This window comes from Crotalus tigris, unplaced genomic scaffold (genome assembly GCF_016545835.1).
Source record: "Crotalus tigris isolate CLP2741 ecotype Arizona unplaced genomic scaffold, ASM1654583v1 scf7180000024302.2721777, whole genome shotgun sequence".
Taxonomy (NCBI): Eukaryota; Metazoa; Chordata; class Lepidosauria; order Squamata; family Viperidae; genus Crotalus; species Crotalus tigris.
This window is the reverse complement of record NW_024100474.1, coordinates 2,619,362-2,645,897: the sequence shown is the minus strand read 5'-3', so window position 1 is coordinate 2,645,897 and position 26,536 is coordinate 2,619,362. Positions and strand designations below refer to the sequence as shown.

At 39.5% G+C, this 26,536-nt stretch overlaps 1 long non-coding RNA gene across 1 annotated transcript in view; it reads right to left on the bottom strand.

Annotated features, from left to right (window-relative positions):
• Nucleotides 1-839: 839 nt before the first annotated feature.
• Nucleotides 840-26,536, bottom strand: part of LOC120299612 — a 42,505-nt gene continuing 16,808 nt past the window's right edge. Inside the window, exon 4 of the long non-coding RNA XR_005554453.1 lies at nt 840-933. This is a non-coding gene — a long non-coding RNA (uncharacterized LOC120299612). The remainder of the gene's footprint in view (nt 934-26,536) is intronic.

Here is a 26,536-nt window from a genome sequence, read left to right as displayed (position 1 = left end):
AATAGGATATTCTTATAAACTTCTTTTGCCTCAAGTTTGAACTTCATCATCAGTTGCAATATACCAAAACCTATGAACAAACTTTGGTCTGACTTCTGAAAATGTTCTTTGGTGGTATTAACAAATCATGAATTATCTTTGTTCTCAGGTATAATCAGGGATTTAATAAAGCATTCTAGCAGAAACCACATACAATTTCATTGTTGCAGGATTTGGTCTGTGGATCAAAGACTCCTTGCACTGAACCAACTAATTAAAATTAACATCTTCAGATATAATTGCATGCAGAAACAGGATATACAGTTAATTAACTGATCCATTAACATGCTGTTTGCCAGCTAATCTTCTCTAGTTCTAGATATATCTGCTCAGACTGCTTTGTTGTACTTTTGTGAAACAGATTCAATATCTTAATGCAACGAGATGGGAAATAACATTTAAGGTCATTGCAAATGTTTAGGATCTTTTCAAGCATGCAAGATGTGTTTAATCACTGAACCACAAGTTTGAGAGCTTTTTTACCAGCTTCATTACAAAATTAAACAAGTTAGCTAAGAAGTGCTTTCTTTTTGGCACTAAGGATTCAATAGAAAATTTTGTAAAAGAAAATGTTTTATTGCTTAACCAGTGATGAGATATATTAAATGGCACACAGTGCCAACAGCATAAATTTTTATACTATTTTCTTTTCAATAGAACAGCTTCTCAAACTCTAATTGCTACAAGGGACACATAGAGTCTAGCTCATTAGCCAAAAAGCAGAAATATATGTATACATTGATACAAAGCCTTTAGTGAATTAACAATAAACAGTACCACAGTGTAGTATTAAGCACATTTTTTAAACAAAACTTTATTGTGAAATGCAGTAATGTGAAATCTCAGCTGCCAATTCTTCAGCAGGTATTAGCCTTCATTTGAATTGAGTTCTTCCTAAGAACCAAGGATGTTATAAAGTATCAGTGCAGTAGATCCAAGCAGTGTGCTTTTGGTATTATTTTGCCATTTCATGTGGCCACTTATTTGAAATTTGACAGGATTTAGCCCCTCAAAGGGGACAATTATGCCTGAATATTTTTCCAAATCTTTGAGACAAAAATAATATTCGCAACTCTCTAATGACAATTAAAATCATATTTTGTCTTCCATTTGGCATATGCCCCTATGAAAGGTTACAATTATTGCTAATATAGCTGAATTTCATAATAATTTTAATGGTGTTAGCTAAAATTGATTAAAGAAATATTTTCTGTCACATATACATAGCAAAAAGGGTTTCTATGTTTTCTAGTTATAATTAATAGGGAAGCATGCTGATTTGGGGATTTGCATCAGGTTTAAATCTAGGAGTCACTTACTTCACTGGGCTGTTGCAGAAGGAAAATGATCACAGGAGGCAGAAACTGGGACAAGCTCCTCTAGGATACATGGGGTACCTTTACAACCAGGAAAGGGATGGGGCATGGATCAAGGTACAACTCCTGAGAGACAGGTGAGGGACAGTCCTAGAAGAGGAGTTCTGTAAAATGCAGCAGCTTCTCTTCACTTTGGCTGAAGAGATAGAGGCTGGCTGCAAAGGCCCCACTGGAGCATGTCCTCCTTCCTGCCACCTGGGCAGAGGCATTGTTTTGTCTCTCTCTGGTGGTGAGAGACACACTCTGCACCCAGCCTGGTTCTCCAGGTATGCTATGAGATGTCAAGCCTGGGCTGCTTCCTGCTCCTGACCTATTTTTTCTGCCATTTACTCCCACCTTCATCATGGCTGTGAATGCAAGGAGGCTCCAGGCAATTGCAATGTTACTTCACCCATCCTATTGTCCCCCAGCTGGAGCAGACAAAAAAAATCCCCAGAAAAGAAAAACTGTTTGGCAAGAAATCACAGAGGGTGGAGTAGGAATCCCTACTTACCTACTCCCCTTGTGACCTTTAAACTCCCTCTAAGCAGTTTCTTTCCAGCTGTCCCAGCAAGGTAGGGTTTAGCAGTTTAAGTAAGGCAAGGTGCCAGCATTCAGTGCTTCTTATGCCCCCACAACTCTTTCACAAAATGGTGGGAGCAAAAAAGCAGCAGCATGATATCTCTGAGCAAACCCCAGCAAACCTGCCTGGGAGGGGAACATGATCCTGACCCCAAGGAGGGTAGAATATCATACCGTCCTCGCTCAAGGCCAGGGCAAAGATGTGCTCCTTTTGAGAGTTATACTAGTGATGTCCGCACAGGCCTCAGCTTGAACTATGGTGTCTGGAAGATGACAGGATGATCTGGAGGGCTACATGTGGCCTGTGAGTTTGAAATCCCAACTACAGAAGCTTTGGAGTTCCATTTTGCTTTCTAATCACTATAAAGTCATTGTCTGAGCCAAAAGACGCAAAATTGACAAAATTCTTATCAGATATATATTGTTAAATGATCTTACAATATTTTTAATTTTGATATGGTTCACTTAGGAAATATTTAGACAGTAAGTATCAAATGAACCTTGAGAATCTTCAAAGGTAATAGATTCTGGAAATAACTCCCACAATTCTTTTTTTTTATTCATCAGAACTTTGTGGTCATGGGTTTGGAGAGCATTTATGCTTTCTTTCCTAACATAGTGTGTTGCTTTTTTGAGTCTTCATACACTGTCCTTAGCTCATTCACCAATTTAATTAAACTGTCATTTAATAAAGTATGTCATTTAGCAAATAAAGTATGCTGCAGTGGAAACAATCGCTATCACCTGAAAATGTATTTCTATCTATGGCTTATGTGAATTCAGCCAAGAGATCATCAGTGCTCTGAGTGTTAAGCTCTTGATTTTCCATATTTGTCCTATGTCTCTTTGCATCACAAATTGTACCATGAGGTATTCAGAACCTACTGGTATATGTCACATAGAAGTCTTCTAAATGGTTTAATGTAAGGGCAATTTGAAAATAAACCTCTGTTTGAGCATGTGCGAGAAATAGGCGGGGATAACGACACCTGTCCTATGGCGCCATGCGCAGTAGTTCAGTAGACAGTGAGGAGTGGAAGGAGAAGGTTGTATTGCAGTTGATTCGTCCGCTAGATCAATTGAAAATGAACCCTGCCATAGAAAATCCTGCCAAATGTGAAGTGCATGCAACTTTCAGCAGCTACAATTCATCGCAAACTACGTAATGTTTACGGACCAAACATGATGAATGAAGGTGCCATATGTCAATGGTGTCACATGTTTAAAGATGGATGAACTGACATGCACGATGAGGTAAGAAGTGGCCATCCATCTGTAGCCAGTGATGTACTCGTGCAGGAAATTGACAAAAAGGTCCATGGTGTCCGTTGGTTCACGATATCTGCATTTTATTTACACTTTCCCCAAATTTCTTGGGACTGTTTTGTATGAGGTAGTGACAGAAAATTTGGGATACCGCAAGTTCTGTGCTTGTTAGGTACTAAAACTCCTTTCTGAGGAGTACAAAACACACCGAATGGGTTCTGCTTTGGCTTCATTCCCAGGCAGGAGATTTTTTTGCAGAAAGAATTTCAAACCTTGTAAAACATTATGACAAGTGCCTCAATTATGTCAAAAAGTAATGTAATGTTGTAGTTTTCTAATGTGTATAATAAAAGTTCTGTATTTTTGAGTGTCTGTCATTAATAACTGAATGGAGGTTTATTTCTGAATTGCCCTCATAAATTCTGCATCCTCATCTTCTTTTGCTTCAATTTCTACCTGGACACAAATCTATCTAAAGAAAGTCTAAGAAATACTGTTTTGGATAAAAAGGTTCTTAAAATAGAAAATAAGCAATTTTGGAAAGTAAAATCATGGGGAAAGAAAATAATTTCATCCCTGAAGGTAACTTTGGGTATAAAATAGTGTTCTGAATGAGGAAGACTCTGGTCTGGAGGCAGATCCTGGAAATAAAATGCTGATTTCAAACAGAAAGGTAGTGAATATGTTTGAAATAAATATTCAAATAAATATTTCTGTATTTAAGCAAGCTATCTTATTTATATTAAAATGGAAATTGTATTAAATTTCTTGTATTAAAATAAAAGCATAATTTAGATAATGAATCTCATTGACATCAAGCAATTACCAGGTTCATATTTTGCTCATGGAAACAGCCACCTAAACCATTATATTGGAAATTCTTGCAGCTAATGGCCAAAAATGCAGGCCATTTTTCCTACTTTCATTCTGCCCACTCTCCCCGACATGACCAGGGAGTCCTGAAGCTTCCCTATGGGTAATAAAACAGAAACAGCAGCTATATTATTGCTTTAGACTCTTCCTGACCCAGGAGACAAAGGGAGATTGATTCTTTAAAAGAGATATCATATTGCTATGATCCAAGTAAAAAAACCAGCTTAGTAAACTAATTAGATTCATCCATTTTATTTCCTTAAAGAATGGCTCATTAGATTAACAATATATGCATTCTAACTGTATGGTTGTTCTACATCTTTTTCTCACTTCTTACTGGTCCTATTGTAGATTTACAAAACAGATTTTCAAAAATAACACTGATCCATTTATATTAGCACAAGAATAAAGCTTCCTTGCTGTTTCCTTTTTCCACTCTACCTGTATAACTCGCTTGAAAAGACTGATGCTGCAGAGCTAGGTATACAATGGCAGATTCAAGCATTTAGCAGAATTTGATTTTAGAGTAGGACTTCATCTTGAAAATTGGAGAAAATAAAATATTTGACAAACATTGTATTAATGGGGCAAATGTATCCTGGCCAATTGAAATTGTTGGTCAATCCATCCACTATCAACCATTTAGGATGAACAGAAACTTTTCCCTTGTTCTAGCTAATTATTTCCATTGCATATCAAAAAAAAAAAAAAAAAAAAAACAGAGGAAAACATTAGCTATATTTGCACAGTATAGTGAACCACGAGCACATTTTAGCCTAACATTGTGCAAAGTCAGCTCATAGGGTTAATTTATGCTTTACTGTGTTGTGGTAATTTATTATTCTTGCTGACAGTTCAGCTCAAGGGAAATACAGTAGTTTTGCATCTCATTTATAACGTGAATGGAATGAAATGTAAAGTTTGAATATACTGTGCTTGAATATGTATATATTTAAATGTATACATTCATTTATATTTAAACACATAAATATAAATATATTGTACACATGTTTCCTTAAAACTGGCTGAAAACTATTCTCCATGGTTTCCAAGAGCCAGGGGTTGAACTGGGGTCTTTATATATGAAAAGCATGTGATCTACCATTAATGCTTTATAGAGGTACTGTATCTTTTTATCTACAGAAAACTTCTAAATAAGTCATCCAAAGGCTGCTGCTGTTGCTACCACTAAAATCATACCCACCAACACTACCTCTATTAGAATTTATGTAAACTCTGCAGAATGAATAATATTTTACTTCTGGTGAGATTATTATTCAATGAACAAATAGGAGAGAAACAGCAGAGTTCATGGGCAAAGTGTAAGAAACTGAACCGCTAACCACTTCTATCCATTAATCACAAACATAACAACATAAGAATGTTTCACATATTACAGATTAATCACATAAACCACGGAACTCTGTCTGTCTGTGTCTGTCTGTCTGTCATTATATGTGGAAGTGACCCTGGCAGACAGGAGGGATTGCTGCAGGCTGGAAAACTGGTTTGTAAGAGGTATTTCAGCCCACAGAAGGAGAAAAGTCATGGGATACATTTCAGAAGGGACCTCCCTAGTTATCCAATAAGAAATAGGAGAGGAGAGAAATACTTTCAGTCTTGCAAGATTTTATTGATATAATTTACAGTAAAGATAGAGTTGAAACTCTTGCCATATAGACACACATAGTATGATGTATGAAGGAAAGACCTTGGGAGATTGAGCCAAGGGCTTAATCAAATAGGAGATAGCACAGCCCACACTGGATAGTGGAAGGGGCAAGAGACTCAGAAGAAATGCTCCCAGTTTTTCAGGCTGTAAAGGAAACTGGGGGGGGGGGGAAGAGAGATTGTATTTTCAGACATGCAAGATTCTGTCAATATAGCTTTACAAAAATTAGCTCATCTGATTGTGATTTGTATCTGGTTTATCCCACGAGGCTAAGACATACACAGGAAAATATTATTCGTCCTGTACTTTGCAAATTTCATGCAAAAACACTTAGATGGCCATGCCCATCTATGAGAGAAAAATATATCGTTGGATAACATAAAAATGTCAGAGACAAGTACTGTACGCAAGACTTCATCAAGAGAGAGAGTATAAAAATCAAAGCACAAAGAAGCAGCAGGAGGAAAGAACTCAGAAAAAGGTAGTCATTAGAAGCTGAGATCATTAGGTCCGGTCATCCCTCGGCTAGAAAAGTACCTCATCATTTGATCAGGCATTATTTCTCAGCCCAATTTAATTCATAGGGTTGTTGCGAGGATAACATTGGAAGCACGGTGTGATATAAGTAAAGCAGGGTACAAATGCAATGAAGAGATCGCAAATCTCCCTAATTCCAAGACCCAGTGAACATCTGGAGACAACTAACTGCCCAAAGACTATTTTCACACATCTTTGTGGTTCTGCTCTAGAGAAAAAAATTAGCTGTCCAGGCAAAATTACTCTATCACTTGAAAGTCAGACTTTAGTACAGTCACTTCAATATTGACAACCACCAGAGGGGCTTAAGCAGGCAGCTTGGCTCCAAAAGGTGTGTCTGTCTCCTCTAAAACTGAAGGCAGAATTGTAATTATGTCTTGAAGCCTAATCGGGAGACCGAAACTGTTTGATCTCTCTCCCCTGCCTTCCACCCAAAACATCTAATTTTTGTGAGGTATGCATGCTTAATAAGGGGGTAGGTGCTGGTGTGAGTGACTTATATGGCAACTAACTGGTACTGTGGGGTGACTTCCTTTGACTTGTGTTCTGATATGAGAAAGAGCTTCATTAACTGCAGCTCAGATCTCCCCAAGGCTTTAGTTACAGATCTTACAGCAACTTAAATGCCTTGTTAATCAAACAGGTATAAAGTAAGTAGCATGCCTGCTAGATTGCATTTTTTTAAATAATTCAATCTAAACTAAGATATGGAAGGAACTTGCTTGTAATCATTTGACGAAAAAAAGATCCTTGTAGCCCATTATTGTTCTGAAGCAGGAGGATTAGTTAAGGAAATGAACAGTATGACTGCTTAAGGCTGGGAGTTCTGTGTGCTTTATAGCTCCCCCTTTTTATGGTGATTATGAACTCAGATGCTAGCCGCTATCCAATAATGCTTTTTAATTTGTTCAAATATGGACAGAACTAGGCTGGTATCAACCCCTGCCATCTCTGGCCACTCATCCCCAGCATGGCTACCGCTTCCGCCGTTGGCCTCCCATTAAAAAAAGTCCAACTGTGAGGAACGCTGCGTGGTTGAGTCTAATTGCCATATTAACTTCCCACAATGCCTTTAGTGCAATATCGTATTTTAGCGGCAACAACATTTGAAATTTTGAGAGAATGTAGTGGGCATTCCCACAAAATGACTACCCTGGGGTGCTTGCCTGCTGTCAGATTTCACACCAGACACTACAATAAATCTCTGCTCTCCAGGAATTCATTTCTGTATTCAGCAGTTAGCTAGCAGCACAAAGTTCAACACAGCTTAGAAAAATGACTTTATGGAAGATAAAAAAGAAGGTATACATTACGCCCAAAAAATCTGCTTACTGTAGAACACAGAAATCTTCATAAAATGGCACGATAAGCCTATTCAGTCACAAAGAGCCATGCAACCTGTGAAGATAACAGCTTGCCTTCAGAAGTTGTGGAGGTTTTTAAGAAGAGATTGGGCAACTATTTGTCTGAAATGGTACAGGGTCTCTTGCTTGAGCAGGGAGTTGGTCTAGAAGACCTCCAAGGTCCCTTCCAACTCTGATGATGTTCTACATTCTATATGTTTTACAATTCCTTCTAATATCCATGGATTGTCTCAACTTTTCATTTAGCATTTTCTTCTTTACAGATGGGTTGGTACTGTTCCAAACAAATGTAGTCATCTGAGGCCTAGAAGCATTACTGAATATAAACATGGTGTTAGAAGCTTATTCTTTGCTCTGTTGCATGCCAGTTTCCAATTATTATGGTTTTAAAAAGTAAAATGCTGCCATTCAAATGCAGAAGGAAGTCTTGCTTGCTTCAAGGGAGATTTCTTGGGTGCTGTGTTGTTAGCAATTAAGCTAGCATAGGAGAGACCAGTGATTCCCTAATGAGAACCAACATTTTAACAAATCCCAATTGCCATCTGAACAGGACAGGCAGGACAGGACACAATTAAAATATCCATTTTAATTCAGAAACGCAGAAGAAAAAAGCCTAACATTTAAATCTTGGTGCACTGACACAAACGTATGCTTTGATTATATTTAATATTTATCTGCAATACATGTAGTCTTCGACTTATGACCACAACAGAGCCCACAATTTCCATTGTTAAGCAAGACAGTTAGTTGTTAAGTGAGTTTTGCCCCATTTTGCAACTTTTCTTGTCACAGTTGTTAAATGAATCATTGTAGTTGTTAAATTAGAAACACGATTGTTAAGTGAATCTGTCTTCTCCATTGATTTTGCTTGTCAGAAGGTCGCAAAAGGTGATCACATGACCCTGGGGACACTGCAACTATCATAAATACATGCCAATTGCCAAGTTTCTGAATTTTGATCACGTGATCACAGGAATGCTGCAACAGTCGTAAGTGTGAAAAACGGTCATAAGTTAGTTCTTTCAGTGCCATTGTAACTTTGAACGGTCACTAACAAATGGTTGTAAGTCGAGGACTATCTGTAATAACTGAACAGTATGTTCAGTTCTTTTTAAGACTGTACTGTTGAGAAACCTAATCTCTGAATGAGGGTTTAAGAATCTAGGGAACCTAGATTTATGCTCATGTCAGGTCACTGGATGGATGGATTGACACAAATACACATATTTGTGTATTATTTGCGGTATTTTATGTAGAAATTTAGAAATTTAGCCTTTTCAAATCCAAAACGGCTCTCCAACCCCCCGAGGGTTTTGGGACCACGAAGAGGATAGAATAAAACCCCTGGTCTCTCTGGTTCATAGGCACCGGCTCTACGGCCCGTATGTTTAGAAGGTGCTGAACAGCCTCGTTCATGAGCCTTCTCTTTGTTGGGTTTGTGGGACAGGGGCACGGGCGGAAGCGGTTCGGGGGCTTTGAGAGAAATTCTAGATATAGACCATGACGTATGGTGTTCCTGACCCATACGTCCGTGGTGGTCTCTTCCCACTGGGGAGCAAACCCTGCTAGTCTGCCCCCTATGGGAAGGTCTGGGCGGGAGTCATCTGGTACGGCGGAAGGGGCGGTTGTTCCCCCGAAAGGGCCGTCTTCCCTGTGTTTGCCTATGTCTTGTGTTCTGTCTGTCCCCCTGTCTTTCCCTATCCTGTCTAGCTTGGAAGGGTTGGGAATTTTGAAAGTAGTTGACCCTGGCTTCCGTACGAAAGGATTGTTTCCTTCCCCAGGAGCCGGGTCTCTTGTCCTGCCTTTTAAGCATGTGTTTAAGGACCTTGCGCTTGTCCTTGTTCTCTGTCAGGTATGGCGTTAGTGCCTCACCAAACAGCTTTGCCCCTTGGTACGGAGCCGAAGCCAATTTCCACTTGGATTTGGTATCCGCCTGCCAGTTCTTTAGCCAGAGGATGCGCCTGCTCGTGTTGTTTGCCGCCATTGCCTTGGCTGAAAACTTGGTCGCTAACAGTGTTGCGTCCGAGGCATATTCCGTGGCCGCTACCATTTTGCTGAGTTCCTGATGAGTGCGTATATCTTCCATGGGAACCCGGCCCTGTAGCTCACGGAGCCAACAAAGTGTGGCTCTGGTGAAAAAGGACGCGGAGGTAGACGCCCTGGTAGCCCAAGCTATTGCCTGGTGCGTTCTCCTGTAGTTGGACTCACTCTTTCGGTCCTCGGCTTTAAGAGCCTCAGCAAAATCTCCTGATATGGCCGTGTCCGATATCAGGGGACCTATGGGTTCGTCCACCACCGGCACCTCCAATGTTCCCTCTAGCTCCCTTGCTACGTTAAATAGCTTCCTCTCCGCATTGCTAGGAAGCGGTAGGGAGGTTGGCGCTGCCCACTGTTTCCTTATTGTGTTTAGGAACATGGTCGGGCATGGTATGCGGTGTTGAGTGGTTACCTTTTCGGCGAACGTCGGCTCAGCCTCCGTGTCAACTGTGACAGGCTCCGCTGGTGTCCCATGCCCCAGATGGGCTGTGGCCTCAGCCTTGCGCAGAATAGTAACAAAAAGAGAAGGGTTAAACAGGCCGCTGAAGGACGGCCCTTGAGGTGAGGTGTCCTCCTCCTCCTCAGACATTTGAATCCCTTGTGACGTACCTGGCTGGTCCAGGTAAGCTTCCTCAGAGACCGACGAGTCTGAGACGGAGGAGAGGTCCTGATGGTCCTCCGTTTCCTCCCGATGCCTCGTTCTAAGTCCTAGAGACTTGGCTTTTGAAGTTTGAGCCCTGGCCTCAAATGCACGGTCCACTGCCTGTGCTATTAGGGTAGCTAGCAGATCCCCCGTCAATGCAGGAGGAGTGACCATTGCCTGCGACCCTGCAGGTGCTGTGGTTAGCATGGTCCTCGGGGTTTCCTGTAACCTCCGTGGGGAGGGGGATCGGGAGAGCGATGAGAATTCGCCTATCCCACCCTCTGTTTGGGACTGTGATGAGCTCCCTAATGACCAAATGGCCCGTGGGGATGAAGGGAGACCCAGCGGTAGATCAGGACCTATTCCCCCATTCTGCCTATTTTCAATTCTGGCCCTTTTCTGGGCTCTGTCGAACTCTTTTTCTAGGGCTTGGTGTCTTCTGATTGCCTGTTTGTCAGCCTTCTTTGATGACTTCCTTGCAGCCTTTCTAGGGGCTGCAGAGGATTCCGAATCCTCTGAAGCAGGTGCTCCAGAGGATGAAGGCGGGGCTCCAGTGGAGGGAATGATTGCTTCCTCCATTCTCCACTAACGCTGGGCCGCGATAGGGGGGACCCAGGTAGTAGGAGAGCTCCAACTTTGAGTAAGGACAGGCGCACTACTGGGGGCGTCTGGAACTCAGGAGCAGACTCTGCCAAATTGTCAGAGTTAGTCACTGTGCACGGATAAGAACAGGCACGCTAATGGGAATGCCTGGAACCCGGCTTGACTATGGTGGGTAAGGACAGGCACGCGACTGGGGATGCCTGGAACCCACCACTAAATCCAGAGGCGTACGGGCCACTAATGGGGGACCCGAAGTCTGGAAGGAGCCAAAGGCAACTAAACACAGTTAGTTATGAAAGGTTCTTATTTACTTTAGGTAGAAGACACCAAGTCCTGGAACCAGTAGCTATGTGTCTGATTTGAATGTCTCTGAATGACTAATAGATGCTTTAGTACCCCAGTACTGCTTGCCTATTATTCACTCCAGCGGCTGAACCTAGCTTTCTTAAGGAACTTTAACTCCCCTGTTTGGACAAAAAATATGGCCGCCGCTGCCAGGAAACTACTGCGCATGTGTTAACAAGGCTGCCTATGCCACGTGCGGTTGTAACAAAGAGCTGCGCGTGCTTCCAGCTGTGCAGACAATGGCGCCTCGTTTAAAAAATCCTGAGCAGCCTGGAGTGAAAAGACTGCTCCTTCGCACGCCAGCTGTTTCCCTTAATCAATCTCCCTCCCAGCATGCGTCCCCTTTGTCCTCCGCTTCCCTCGCTAACTGCTTGCCTTTCTGTCTTTTTTTTGTTTGTTTGTTTGTTTTAAACGCGAGGGGTTGCCCGAGCCTCCCCGTTTGTTTAAGGCGGCTGCTGGCTGCTGGAAGGTGGCTGGGGTTGGTTAGGGAGGGGAGTTAGGGATTTCCCCCTTTTAAGTGGGGGAGGTTTCCCCTGTAGGAATCTGACTTCCTGAGTTTTACAATTTAGCAAGGAAATTTTTGAGTGGTCAATTAAATTGAATTAAATTATCTCTAATTAACTTTTAAACTAAGCAATTTCAGCTACTAGAAAAAATCCCCCCTAATGGAAAGGAACTATACCTGCCCAGGAGCCAAAAGTTGTAGATGTCTCTTCATGGCAAGATCAGTCAAGACTGGAGGATCATGGTCCAAGACGGGGCGTGGCAACTTTGGCTGACTGATCTGATTGGCCAGGAATACAGTCTCAACCCACTGCGTGGATTATCCATCTCCAGTGCTGGAGAATTACTAGCTAACACAAACTTCAGACTCACAAAGGTCACTGACACTCCAGTTCTAGATCCTGCTAGTAGGCGTTATAAGCAAATATCTGATTTTGGCATGGTGGCCCAAAATCACAACTAGCAATAGCACTTAGATTTATATACTGCTTCTCAGTTCTATACAGCCCTCTCTAAGCGGTTTACAGAGTCAGCATATTGCCCCCAACAATCTGGGTCCTCATTTTACTGACTTCCGAAGGATGAAAGACTGAGTCAACCTTGAGCCCTTGAGAATCGAACTGCTGGCAGTCAGTAAAATTAGCCTGTAATACTGTATCACAAATAAAGCAGAGGTTGCTCTCAAATATCAGAAAAATACACTGTATTATAATAAATCACCCTGAGAGAATTCCCCCAGCCATTCTACTATGCAAACCAAGAATATAACAATAATAACAACAATAATAGTAATAATAATCTGTTAAATTCTGTGACTAGCAGCTTTTCTCTCCATAGATATGTGGATAAATAAATATAAGTAGATATTTACCCCCAACACATTTTCAAAATAGGTAATTTATCAGTGCCCACAGCAGGAAAGAGAGCAGCATGACAAGATCAATTCCATAATGGGTTATACTATATCTCCATCAGCTCATTTTGATATTATTTTGATATGTATCCGTTTTCTTTTTTTCTAGATTTTTCTTTTCTGGAGAATTTTCTTTTCTACAGAAATTCCCATTAAAGAAGGCAATGTTACAGTATTATTTTATCTCACCATTTATTTATAATACATACGCACACATAACTCAAGGCAGCAAACATATATAACACTTCTGCTCTCTATTTTCTCCACAACAACAATCCTATGAAGTGGGTTGGGCAGTGCTTTTTTTCTAAAAAAAAAAAAAAAAGTGCCAGAACTCACACACATCATACAACCTGCCTTGCCTACCCTACAAGGTTCCATCCAAAAAAGGTGCTGGAACTCCATTCTGGGCGTTCTATGAGAAAAAAAGCCCTGGGATTGGAATAAGAGAGAATAACTGGCCCAAAGTCATCCAGCGAGCTTTCATGCTTAAAATAGGCCTAGATCTCATAGTCTCCTGGTTTCTTGGCCAGAACCTTAACCACTACGCTATACAACCATTGTACGGGCTGTCCCACACATTGGATCCCTAAGCCTGTTGCCAAAGCCATGTCTTTACAGCTTTGTGAAATTGTCCCTTGTGATTACATGATGCTCTTTGTGAATTGCAAATAAAGGTTAACAGATACTTCATTGCCAGGGTTGTGGGGCAGAACGCTGAGAGATTTTTCAGTGAAGGCAAAATTAAAGATTCAGCTAATAGTTGAACAGAATAAAAGAGGGAAAAGAAAGGTAAAAGGTAAAATCAGTATGTAACCAAAAAAAAAAAAAGATATTGGTGGTCCTTGTGATAAAGGAAACTGTCATCCTGTAAATGAGCAAGGAATTGTTCTTTAAAGAGAAACAATGAACATCGCATATTAAATATACATGTAACACTATTTATTGTCAATATCTTAATTTTTTTTTTTTACAAAGAACTGGTCTATGTAAATGGGAGATAAAATATACTAACCCCTATGCCTAAGAATAATAATAACAACAACAATAACAGTAGTAGTAGTAGTAATAGTAGTAGTAATGTTGAAAGGGACCTTGGAGGTCATCTAGTCTAACCCCCTGCTCAGGCAGGAAACCTTATACCATTTCAAAAAAATGGCTGTCCAATCTTTTCTTAAAAACTTCCAGTGTTGGAGCATTCACCGCTTCTGGAGGCAGGTTGTTCCATTGATTAATTATTCTAACTGTCAGGAATTTTCTCCTTAGTTCCAGGTTGCTTCTCTCTTTGGTTAGTGTCCATCCGTTGCTTCATGTCCTGCCTTCAGGCGCTTTGGAAAATAGCCTGACTCCCTCTTCTTTGTGGCAGCCCCTGAGATATTGGAACACTGCTATCAGGTCACCCCTACACTACCTATCACACTACTATGAAAAAAGCTGATAAGTAATAATTAATCCCAGAATAAGAACTCCTTATTTATTATTTAGGATAGTTGCAACAAGATTTTGAGTTATACATATCCCCAAAATGAACATGAATCCAATATCTGAGCAAATTAATTGCCTTTTCTTTAAGAAGCAGCTCCCAGCACCAAGCTTACTAGATAACTGCTTAAAAATTCAGCTTTTCTTCCCTTCTATAAGCAACATAAACATTGCTCTGGGAGTAATAGACCATTTTAAATATTAAAAGGGAATAACAGCCACAGCCACATGTGACAAGAAAGAATAGGATATAACTTACAAAAAAAAGGCTTCCTTGGTTAGAGGAAAAAACACCAAACAGGTGTTTCAACAAAATTAAAGGGGGGTAATTTGAAATAAGTTTTGCAATATACCAATAAAGCAGGCAATTGTGCCTTTGGCTCAATGAACAACAGCTGTGCATGCAGTTTTTCACAAAACCTTGTTGTACGCTTCAAACCAGAAACAGTTCAACCTATAGGTGAGCACTGTAAAGGAGACATGTGTGTAGTCCAAACCAGATGATTAAGAATTTGGCAATATCACTTTCTGGTATCATTCCCAAGTATAGGAAGAGCAGAAGATATGCCAACTGCAGTGTGGTGTACAGGAATTTGGTTATAGCAACTTGGACACCAACCCAGACAAACATATGAGGTGAAGGCAAAAGTGATTTGAAGCTCCAGTATTTGGTAAGAAGAATGTTCTGGTACTCAACTCTCCAAAGTGCAAAAGATAGTACAGGAGGAAAGGCAGTATTGAACCAGAAGGCAGCCATAGAACCTGAATTATTTCCTAGGTACCATCTGCCCCCAAAAGCTCCTAAGATGAACAAAAATTAGCGAGATTAAATGAAAGAGGAAGTTACTGATGAGGAGGTTGGTTGGGAGGGAAGAACCTGAACAGCTGGTAAATCAAAGTGATGTTTTTTGAGGCACTGGGAAATGAACCCAGATAGCAGCACATCATATCTCTCATAAGGTATACCTTGATGCACTTCAGAATTTAACTAGGGTGGGAACTTGCATCTCTCTAAGTCTTGCTAAACCACATGTTTTTGCATCTCTCAACACTGACCATGCTGCCTGGACTACTGATTCTTCATCCTTCATTTAGTGGCATAAATCATTTGATATTTTCAGGTGAAAATATTTCATTTTTTGAAACATTGTAGGCTTTGCACTGTTATATCTTCCAAGATCCAAATTAGTTTTTTCATCTATCTATCTATCTACCTATCATCTATCTATCTATCATCTATCTACCTACCTATCATTTATTTATATTCCACTTTTATTATTTTTCAACTCAAGACAGCAAACATATTTAAAAGTCCTTCAATGTGAAGTGTGTTGGGCTGAGAAAGTGTGACTGGCCCACAGTCACCCAACTAGCTTTCATTCATAAGGCAGGACTAGAACTCACGATCTCTGATGTCTACGCTGGTGCCTTAACCACTCCTCGTTTTACACAATTTATTCCAAGCCATCCATTTAGAAGATACAAAATGATTAATTTATATAACTCCCCCAGCTGTCCAAAGTTTTTTTTAAAAACTTAGTTAAATGCCTCAGAATATGAATATGTTTGCACAATCACAACCAACTACCCGTTTATAATTACTTCTAAATATTTCAAGCGGCTTTAATGTATCTTCACAGAAATCTTTGAAACAACCTAAGATTGCCAAAGCTTTTTGCAAAAAATGTACTTTGTCTGCCTGTAAGCTTCCCAGCACCAAAATTCCTTCAAAAAAAAAGTAATGCATGACTCTGGTGTGTTAGCTTTCACAGGAAAATTAACAATCACAGCCTGCATGAACAGAAGCAGCCCACTTAGAAAATATTCTTTTGCCCCAACACACAAAACACCTGCTTTCTTGTTAAAGTAAAAACAAGCCAATAGTCATAGCAAAACCATGAACAGAAAAACCACAAGTGACCAAGCACTTCTGAGTCATCACCCTACCCCACCCCCAGCTTTCCTCATATACTGTGACATTCCTCTAAAAAAACTCTCAGCCACCTGCAGCCTGGCCAAAAACTGCTGATCAGCAACTCTTTTGTTTGCCTTAAACACCGGCATAATTACATGTCCGTATACTGCCCAGATGGCTGGAGCCTTCTTCAGAAAACATTCACCCATAAGCTCTAATGATTAAGGAAAACTGGCAGGGGCCTCTCCCCCTAGGCAGAATCCAGCAAAAGCTCCCGCAAAACCATTTTTCTTCTTTTTTGAAAGATAAACAGAGCAGTGTGGTCATATCCAAAGTTTTCAGAGAAGCCTTTGTTGAAGAGCTTCCCTTCCAAAACATTTCCTTTCTTTTTCAAGACGTGCACAGTTCTACAGTTTTTAACATTTTCTCTGTACATGAAGAACATACACGATCTCTGTACATGAATAGCCAAGCTCCCGCAAAACCATTTTTCTTCTTTTTGAAAGATAAACAGAGCACTGTGGTCATAAGCAAAATTTTCAAACATTTCTCCTTCAAAACGTGCAAAGTTCTACACTTCTTAATGTTTTCTCTGTATGCGAAGATCGTAAAAACTTAATCAAATAATTTCCAATGAGTCCAATGTAATTCCAAAATATCCAATCCTGTCCTCTTCCTGCTAAATTTACAGAAAGGAAAAAAAGCAGAGCTCAACTTTGTCAAAATTTTTGTCCCAGGGGTAATATTCGGGTACAAAACTTACTGTAAATTTCATGTATAAAAAGCTACAATAGCTATTCCCCAAAATTACCCAGAAATGGTCACTGAACAGAATCCTACCTTTTCCTCATGTGTAGTAGATAAAGTTGTGTCAGGGAAAAAAGGTAAGTGTATTTATTTATGTAACATTTTTTTTATAATCTGCCCCAATCTCAAAGAATTGTATGCAATTTACAACTATAAAACCTAAGTTGTATATAAAATTCCAAGTACACTTCTCCAATATACACTACCAATGTACACTACCAATCACTCATGAGAGCTGAAGTCATGCTGAAATAAAACAGCTAAATTATGTCCAGAGGATTAGAGCTGTTATGAAGGTGGGGGCTGCTACAGAAAAATGTCCATCTAATGCATGTCTTTCTCTTGGGGAAGAATATCTTCAGCAGGCCCTCTTTAAATGAACAGGCAATTCAGTTCTAGCAATAATATATGCCCTAAAAGGCTTTAAAGGTATTGATACTTATCCCAAATAATGGATTGGGATGTTAAATAGCATATAGAAGCTATATCAGAATACCCAAGATGCCACCATTTGTCCTTGTGACCATCAAATGAATCTACCTATCCAGATAGTAGAATTGCCATGAAACAGTACCCCAGCCATTGAAGGTGATCAGGAAGAATACCATAATTTACTACCGTATATTCAACCTTACCAAGAGAACTGAGAACATGCACTCCCTCCATTCAGGTCTGGACAAAGGTTATCCATCAGAGCAACCAATGCTGTTTCTCTCTCCATGAATGCCAACTGACAAGGATCCAGATAATTTGCTTCCTCTTCCACCTTCTGCTACCACCTTCTCAACAACCTTCTCTATAAGAGGAGATTGCAATTCAGCTAAAAGTTGCCAAGCATAACTAGTTCTATATGTTCTTTTTATATATCGTTTTACATTTTTATATGTCTGGATCCAACATACCCCCAGGGTATTTGTGTCTTCTAACCATAGCTGACTTTCTCTATTTCAAAAATGTACTTTATTTTTTTTAAGTGGCATGCATCAACGTATACCAGTTTCCATCACCATCTTCATTTTCAATAATGCATTAGAAAATTAAAAAATAATTAGAAGGGAAAGTCTTTTAGGTATAATGATCATATGAATATACATCTGTAGAAGAAACAAAGATGTTTTTTTTTTTTTGTGGACCGACAGCTTTCAGGAAATTGTCTCAAGAATACGGCAGACGTTTGTGGATTGCTGAATCCCAAGGATTTCCTGTTTGCCCATGCCTTGGGTATTATCTGAACTTTGATGTGACCTTGTGACTAATGTAGATCTTTTTCCTTTCATGTTTCCTAGCTGTATGAAACTTGAATTTCTGGTTGAAGAGTGTCCAAGTAACTAAGTTGATTTCCTTCTCACTCCTTGCTCCCTCCACAGCTATACAATTGTAAACAATTATACTTCCTCAAGAGAAATATGACTGTCTATGCTTACAAGTTCAGATTTAATAGTAATTAAGTCTAGAGAACTGACAACCATCTGGATTCAGGCTCTCTGATCCTTTTTGTTTCATTCACCAGTCATACAAGGCACTAGGGTCATAGATTGGACATAGATAACTATAATAGAGAGAGGGCCCCAAAATACAATTAGAGTCCCAAAAGTGATCCAATCAGTGAAGATTTAAGTTTGAAAACAACCAAAGTTCAATATATTTCTAGTCAGCTAAGGATTATAGGACACCATGGAGGTTCCAGAAAGCAAGTTAAAAAGTTGAAATAAACAACAGTATCTACAAGTCCAAAAAAAATGTAAAACACTTTAAAGGCAGATATAAGGATTGGAAAGTAAGCAACTATCTGGCGTAAGTAAGATCCAAAAATTAAGTGGGGTGGTCCAGAATGCAGAATTGGAGAAAAAGATTACTTCAGATTCAGAAGTAATCAAGCCCTGGAAGCACAAGACATATAGTGGAGTCCCATTAAGATAGGAAGCCATCTTAAAATATATACTTCTGTCTACCTAGGAGGAACCAAAACCCATCCTGAGCCCAGCTGATCCATAATTTTTCTCTGAAATTTTCTCTGAAAATCTTTAATGTTATGAAGCAGATTTAGTGAACAAAAACCCACTGAAGATAACATATACAACTCAAGTTACGTTTTGCTTGGATAATTGCCTTCCTTTCCTCTTGATAGTCTAATCCAGCCACCATAATTTTAATATTTTTAACTTGTTTACTTTTTATATTATTGCTTTTTAGAGTCATATGCTGTGAGATGGGCAGCTACATCATCACCATCATTTTAGCCATTGTCTACCCACTGCAGGATGAAGGCCTCTTCCGCATGTTTCCAACCAATACGATCCTGAGCTTCTTTTGCCAATTGGGCCTGCAATACTTGCTGATGTCGTTGATCCATCTTGTTTTAGGTCTCTTTTGTGGACGCTTTTTATCAAGTGGGATCCATTCTATGATTGCCTTGGTCCATCTGCAATCAGTTCTTCTTGCTATGTAACCAACCCATTTTTATTTCAATTATTTTACTCTCTTGATGATATTGTAAACTTTCATTTGTTCTCTAAACCATGTGCAACTCTTTCTATCTTGTCTTGTAATACTGAACATCTATCTTTCCATGGCTCTTTACATCACTCATAGCTTTTGTATCGATTGTGAGGTTAGTGTCCATGTTTCATCAACATACAGTATGTTAGAGTAGGTAGCACACAATGATCGAAAACTTTTCTTTTCAGGCATAGGGGGAGGATGTTCTTGAAAATTATGCTTAGCTTGCCAAATGCCTGACAACCACATTTAACATATGAATAAATAAACTAAATAAAATCCTTCTGATTAGTCCAATAATCCAAGTTAAAGCATAATGGGTTTGGCCATATTTCATTGGCTGTGACAATGCTATGAAGAAATTAGTTACCTTCATTCTTGTAGCATGACAAGAATGGGTCCACCGTTGAATTAATATTTTCTGGTATTGGAATTTACTTTTCTGCAACTTAAATCTGTTATATCCTGTCCTGCACTCTGGACATACGTAGATTATCATTTATATAACTTCCTTTCAGTTATTTTAATAGTTTATCACAGTCATTTTCTCAAGGCTAAAAATAACCTTTAACCTACTTCATTTCCAGATTATTGACATTGCCATTCTATGAAACTGTTCAAATGTCTTTTTTATTCTTGTTAACATATGGTGCCCAGAACTGGACATAGTAAAAGTAGAGTCTGATTAACGTGGAATGAAGTCAATTACTTTCCACAATATGAAAAATATAGTCGTGTTGATTCAGCCCAAAATTTCAGGTGTCTTCTTTGCAACAGCAACACTGACTTGAATTTGGTTTGCAATCAACTGCTATTTAAAATTTTCTTCACAACCACCAAGTAGTCCTATAACTGTTTATTTCCTAAATGAATAAACTTTGCATTAAGCTTCTTTATGTTCAACCTATTTCTCTCATCTATTAAGATCATTTTGAATTTTATTTCTCTCATCTATTCATTGTTTGACAAATGTTTTCTCATCTGCTAATATAAATTACTTGAACATCTTCATTCAAATCAAAAATAAACCAAGAATGACTCTTGTGGCACTTCATTTGATAGCTCTGTTCAACTGAATGAAGAAGCATTGATTTGCATAGTCCGAATACAATTTCCCAGATTTGCTACCCAGCTCACCACAAAGTGACAGCTTACAATGTTGAAAGAAGAAAACAATACAAAAACATGTATATAATAAAATGTCATAATAATAATAATGGTGATGATGATGATGATGATATTGGAAGGTATCTTGGAGGTCATCTAGTCCAACCCCCTGCTCAGGCAGGAAGCCCTATACCATTTCAGACAAATAGTTGTCCAATCTCTTCTTAAAAACTTCCAGTGTTGGAGCATTCACAGCTTCTGAAAGTAGGTTGTTCCACTGATTAATTGTTCTAACTGTCAAAAAATTTCTCCTTAGTTCTAAGTTGCTTCTCTCTTTGGTTAGTTTCCATCTGTTGCTTCTTATCCTGCCTTCAGGTGCTTTGGAGAATAACTTGACTCCCTCTTCTTTGTGGCAAGCCTTGAGATATTGGAACACTGCTATCATGTCACCCCTTGTTCTTCTCTTCATTAAACTAGACATACCCAATTCCAGCAACCGTTCCTTATATGTTTTTAGCCTCCAGTCCCCTGATCATCTTTGTTGCTCTTCTCTGTACTTTTTCTAGAGTCTCAACATCTTTTTTACATCGTGGTGACCAAAACTGGATGCAGTATTCCAAGTGTGGCCTTACCAAGGCATTGTAAAGTAGTATTAACACTTCGCGATCTTTATTCTATCCCTCTGTTAATGCAGCCTAGCACTGTGTTGGCTTTTTTGGCAGCTGCAGCACACTGCTGGCTCATATTTAAGTGATTGTCCACTAGGATTCCAAGATCCCTCTCACAGTTGCTACTATTGAGCAAGGTACCACCTATACTATCCGTGTGCATTTGGTTTTTCTTGCCGAAATGTAGAACCTTATTTTTTTACCATTGAATTTCATTTTGTTAGATAGCACCCAATGTTTAATTCTGTCAAGATCCTTCTGTATCTTAAGTCTATCTTCTGGAGTGTTGGGTATTCCTGCCAGCTTAATGTCGTCTTCAAATTTGATGAGTTCCCCATCTATCCCCTCATCCAAATTATTGATGAAGATGTTGAAGAGCACTGGCCCCAGAACAGAGCCCTGGGATACCCCACTACACAGTTCCCACCATGTAGATGCAGTTCCATTGAGGACCACACACTGAGTACGACCACACGCTGAGCACAGCTGAGTACAGCTATGAATCCATCTGGTGGTCATCCTGTCTAACCCACATTTTTATCTTATCAAGTAGTAGAGTGTGGTCTACTTATCAAATGCCTTACTGAAGTCCAAGTAAATTATATCCACAGCATTCCTCTGCTCCACTAAGTTTGTCACTTAATCAAAGAATGCAATAAGATTTGTCTGGCATGATCTGTTTTTGACAAACCCATGTTGGTTTTAGCTAATGACTTTGTTTGCCTCTAGGTGTTCGCTGATTTGTTGCTCGATTATCTTTTCCAAGATCTTCCCAGGTATTGAGGTCAGGCTGATAGGTCTGTAGTTTCCTGGATCCATTTTTTTTCCTTTTTTGAAGATGGGAACTACACCCGCTCTTTTTCAGTCCTCTGGTAGTTCCTCAGTGCTCCAGGATCTTTGAAAGATATAGTTCAGTGGTTCTGAGATCACATCTGCCAGTTCCTTCAGAACCTTGAGGTGTACTCCATCTGGTCTGGTGATTTGAACTCATCTAGGATGGACAGATGCTCACGTACTATTTCCTTGCCTATCTTAACTTGTGTTTCTAATCTGTTTTTTACAGTACTGTTTTTGATAGGTTGGACTGTTTTTTCCCTTTGTGTAAATATGGATGCATAAAATGAGTTGAGTAGTTCTGCTTTCTCCCTGTTGTTTGTCACCTTTGTGCCACTTTCTCTCACTAGTGGACCAATCATTTCCTTAACTTTTTTTCTTGTTTTTTACATGGTGAAAGAATCTTTTGTTATTTTTTACTTTTGTTGCAAGCCTTAGTTCATTTTGAGCCTCAGCTTTCCTCACTCCATCTTTGCAGGCTCGGGCTATTTGCTGATATTCTGCTTTAGTTATGTGCCCCTCTTTCCACTTTTTATACTTGTCCTTTTTTGTCTTTCAAATAATTCATCTGGCTCAGGAAATTTAACCTAATCCCATTTCTATTAATCTCACACTTGAATCCTGCTTTCAATGATTTCCTTGCAAATACACATAATTCGGGGGGGGGGGGGTTTGGAAACAACAACCCAAACAGGTTTTCAGTATTTCTACCTTGCCTTTGTTACTGGTAGCATTTTGAAGTCTTCATCAATCAGCTAATATATTGCTTTTTTGTTGTGATGGTTTTTTGGAAGATTTTCAAGAAATTAGATGAAAACATTTTAAAACATTTGGATGAAGCTGCCTTACTTGTACTGCTATCAGATATTTCAACTGCTCCCACTAGAAAATATTGCTTTCAAGTTGTTTATGCTCCTCTCTCCAGAAACTAATATTGGAAGATATCAGATGGGATGTGTTCCAAAAGATTACTGATGTTGGCCCCAATACAGCCTATTCTTCAACTTGGCATTTTATGGGTACATTCTCCATGTGTGGGATTGACATATTGGGATGTTCCATCTCCAGATGCAGCTTATAATTAGGGATGGGGGAAGGATTGTACTGAAATAGATTACACTGTCCTCAACTACAACTCCTTACTTAATGAAATGTAACTTTTAACAAAACTTGGCTGTGAATGGACTGGTATATGTATAAAAGTAGATGGGAATTAACATAAGCATGTGGGATCTGATGGTGAAGAACACACAAACATATGATCCTAGATTTTATTTTATAATAGCAATAGCACTTAAACTTACAGTAAATATCACACAGGACAGATCAAAGCACAGACTTTTCTAGAGAGAAGTTCTCTGAAAATGGGCTCCAGTATGAGTCCGAAAGCTTGGAAGATAAAACCGCTGGTCCCAGTCACCGATCCAGATTGGATCCTGCAACATTATCCTGGGATTCATACATGTGCCTTCATTTGTGAGTATCTCTTCATAAATATGGTAAAAATAAGGAATGCAATGTGAAACAGAGATATAAATATAAATGTACAGGTATACATAAAATTTACCAGAACACTGTAAGATATTGAGAAACACTGGGTAATAAACAAGATAAAAACAAAACATTCCATTAAATTAATAAATAAATAAAACAGTACCGAGGCTCAAAACCACAAAACCACCAATTATATATACCCATGCTAGAAAGTGTATGTTAACACACACAATCCCAACCCTTGGGGGAAGAATCAGGTCTTCACAGCCTTATAAAAAGTCAGTAGAGATGGGGCTGTATGTATTTCAGGAAGGAGGCTGGTGCTAAGTGCCATGGCAGAGAAGTCACACTTCTGGGGACCCACCAGATAATGCTACTTTATCAATGGTCCTGAAACATGGCCACTCTTCCAGTTCTGGTGAGGTAGACAGAAACTACTAGGAAGAGACAATTCTGCAAGTAACATGGTTCAAAACCACACAGGAATTTAAAATGACAACCAGATCCTTGAATTGCACACAGAAACCCATTGAGAGGCAGTGCAGATGATAGGACAGCAATGTTACATGAGTATATCATGGTGTACCCCAAACTGCATGTTGCTGCATTCTGGTTCAGCTGAAGTTCTGAGTGTTCTTCCTGGACAACCCTGTGAAGAGCTTGAACACTAAAACATATGAAGAATGGTTGCAGGATTTGGGTATGGCTATCATCTCCTAGGCGTGAGCAGTATTCCAGTATTTGAGGGGCTGCTATAAAGAAGAGGGGGTCAACTTATTCATCAAAGCATCAGCAGGCAAGATAAGAAACAATGGATGTAAACTAATCAAGGAGAGAAGCAGCCTGGAATTAAGGAGAAACTTCCTAACAATGAGAATAATTAACCAGTGGAATGCTTTGCCTTCAGAAGTTGTGGGTGCTTCATTACTGGAGGTTTTTAAGAAGAGACTGGAGTCCTAGTGGACAATCACTTAAATATGAGCCAACAATGTGCTGCAGCTGCCAAAAAAGCCAACACAGTGCTAGGCTGCATTAACAGAGGGATAGAGTCAAGATCACGTGAAGTATTAATACCACTTTATAATGCCTGGTAAGGCCACACTTGGAATACTGCATCATTTTGATCACCACAATGTAAAAAAAATGTTGAGACTCTAGAAAGAGCAACAAAGATGATCAGGGGACTGGAGGCTAAAACATATAAGGAACAGTTGCTGGAATTGGGTATGTCTAGTTTAATGAAGAGAAGGACGAAGGGTGACATGATAGCAGTGTTCCAATATCTCAGGGGTTCCCACAAAGAAAAGGGAGTCAGGCTATTCTCCAAAGCACCTGAAGGCAGGACAAGAAGCAACGGATGGAAACTAACCAAAGAGAGAAGCAACCTAGAACTAAGGAGAAATTTTCTGACAGTTAAAACAATTAACCGGAGGAACAACCTGCCTCCAGAAGCTGTGAATGCTCCAACACTGGAAGTTTTTAAGAAGAGATTGGAGAGCCATTTGATTGGAGAGCCATTTGTCGAAACATCATCATCATCATCATCATCATCACTATCACTATCATTATTATGGATCATCGCACAGTCAGCCAGATGTTCAGACTGGATTTGGCATTTTGTCTACCTATCGAGTCCTTACCCAGGACCTGGGACCTCGGTCTCTTTCTTCAATCTTCCTGCTCTTAGCCATTACCAGGTCTTGTTATTATCTGCTTTCCCAGCTATTTTTTTAATGTATTGGCCATGTAGTGCTTTGTCTTCCCATGCCTCTATTCTGTTCTTCATTTGGTCTTTCTTGTAGGCCAGTTTGGTCTCTCCAGTAGTTAGTAAGCCTTCCTGATATACTATTTTCAGGGCATCTTCATCATTGTTCTTCAGATATTCTTCCAAAGCTATTTTTTCTTCTTCAACCATCTGATGTACTTGTAGCATTCCACGCCCACCTATTTGCCTTGGTAGATAAAGTCTATCAATGTCACTGCGTGGATGAAGGGCGTGATTCATTGTCATTATTTTTCTGGTCTGCCTATCCATTGCTTTTAGTTCTGCTTGAGTCCAGTCCACTATTCCAGATGTGTACCTAATGACTGGGATTGCCCAGGTGTTGATTGCCTTTATGGTATTTCCTCCATTGAGTTTGGACTTTAAGATCTTCTTCACTCTCTTGATGTATTCACCACTAATCTTTTTCTTGACTTCAGTGTGCTTGATGTTGTCAGCTTGAAGGATACCCAAGTATTTATAGTAATCTTCCTCATCCAGACTCTTAATGTTATTTTCGTGGGGCATCTTGATTCCTTCATTTTCACTACTTTTCTTTGTTTGATAGTAAGTGTGGCACATTTGTCCAAGCCAAACTCCATAACAATATCTTGGCTATATATACGGACAGTGTTGAGCAGCGATTCTATTTCAGATGATGTTTTTCCATACAGCTTCAGATCATCCATGTAAAGGAGATGGGATAGTCTGGCAGATGTTTTTGATGTTTGATAGCCATGTCCTGAGTTATTCAGTATTGTTGACAGAGGAAATCTGCAACTGTGTCTTCCATTGTGCCATCGATCTTTGCACAAATTTTCTGATGTTTCTACTGACTCCTGTTATTTCTAGGCACTTGATTATCCAGTCATGTGGCAGAGAGTCAAATGCCTTTTTGTAGTCAATCCATGCCACATGCAGGTTGGTCTTCCTTTTCTTGCAGTTTTTCAAGATCATTTTGTCTATTAGGAGTTGATCTTTTGTTCCTCTGCTATTGAGGCGGTTTCCTTTCTGCTCAGGTGGAAAGAGATTGTTTTCAACTAGATGCTGTTGTACTGCATCAGCTACCAGTTAGTAATTTGAAAGTTGTTGGTAAATAATAATAATAATTATTATTATTATTATTATTATTATTTCTACTTTACTGTAAAGCTACATTAACAGAATCTTCAAGTCTGACAGTATAATTCTCCCACCATCTCCTTTACAGCTCAGGGAATTAAGGAGGCTCCGTT